Below are 1,719 nucleotides of genomic sequence, written 5' to 3'. Positions count from 1 at the left end.
GGAGCACTGAAACAAAATAAATAATAACATTTTAAGGAACACCATGCACGCACTCCACGATGTCCTGCTTAGCAAGAAGAGGTGCAGCCCTCGAAACAAATGATAATAACGATGTGTGACTAATATCATCTTTTAGGCCAGTACAGTTTTTAAAATGCCTGCTCAGCATGAAGGTGCCAGTCTTTCTGCTCTCGTACGAAAGCAAAGCGCGAGCCACATTTGTTGCATTCGGCAAGGCCGACACAGTCTTCTGTATGAATCTTCCACTATCAATTTAAATCCTTTCCGCACACCACTCGTGGATTCTTGCCTTTTCAATCCCCCCGTCATTAGTTTGCTTTTCGCCTCTTGGTGCTCTATATCGAAATTCGAAAAGGAAATACCAGGATGCAGAGTTGCAAACTCGCAGAGAGCAGTAGGGCGCGAGGGGAAGATTAAAAAGGAGGGCGGGGCCACCGCGTTCATGTGTGCAACCAATGCACTGGCTCAGCTGTGGATCATGTTTGGGATTACCAAAGCGCCTTCTCTCTGTTTTTTTTCAATTTATTTATTTTATAACAAGTATTCCTTAGTTTAACATCCATACATTGTTTTAGTTTACAAATATATATTTATTTTAAAAAAGTTAGCGAGAGAGAAGTCCGGCCCGACCCGACCTGCACGTAAATGATTGACATTTTGCGATAAAGATGCTGCTGCACGACAATATTTTCTTTGTTGTTTTCTTTAATATTTACTTGAATATTTTTATTGATGGGTCGTTGTGACTAAAATACAGTGACTGTTATTAATGATTTTGCACAGGAGTTCAGATGTTGCACTGTATGAAAGGCTGCTACTGTGTGTAAAAAAACAGAGAAAGCCCTGGTCTCATTCAAAGCACTAATTAAATGCTGTGATGTCTTTAAATATATATCTGAAAGTATACTATTTTCATTTGACTTCAACCAAGAGTGACACAAGAGCCAATAAAAAGTTGTTTAATGTCTGACCCCTTGTGTTGCCTCATGATTCACGAAAAATATGCTTTGCTTTAGAATTTAAATGCATCCCAGGCTTTAATGCATCGCGATGCATTGCCGAATCGAATCGTGACCCTCTGAATCGAATCGAATTGTGGCCCTGGAATTGTAATCGAATCGAATCGTGAGGGCAGTGCCGATGCACACCTCTAGTATATATATATATATATATATATATTTATTAGGGCTGTCAAACGATTAAAATTTTTAATCGAGTTAATTACAGCTTAAACATTAATTAATCGTAATTAATCGCAATTAATCGCAATTCTAACCATTTAGAAAATATGCCATATTTTTCTGTAAATTATATATATATTCTGTAAAATAAATTGTTGGAATGGAAAGATAAGACACAAGATGGATATATACATTCAACATACGGTACATAAGGACTGTAGTGGGCATTTCACTCTACTGTCATTTAAATCTGTCTATGCTGTCCTCACTCCGAAGCATCTGCTTTTTCCAAAGCTAGACAGCTAGTGAACAACGCCATAATAATCAGACTTCTTTCTTTTTCATCTGATTTATTGATAAAATGGCCTCAAACCATTGTCCTCTTTAGACCGTCTTAAATCTACAAAAAAAAAGTACACAAGCATTGCATTAGCAACAACGTTAGCTTAGCACGCTATACAGGTTCACAAAACATAAACAAAAAGCGTCTCATACAAAAAATATAACATAATATAAT

This window comes from Corythoichthys intestinalis, chromosome 12 (assembly GCF_030265065.1).
Source record: "Corythoichthys intestinalis isolate RoL2023-P3 chromosome 12, ASM3026506v1, whole genome shotgun sequence".
Taxonomy (NCBI): domain Eukaryota; kingdom Metazoa; phylum Chordata; class Actinopteri; order Syngnathiformes; family Syngnathidae; genus Corythoichthys; species Corythoichthys intestinalis.
Note: the sequence above shows the minus strand (reverse complement) of the source record.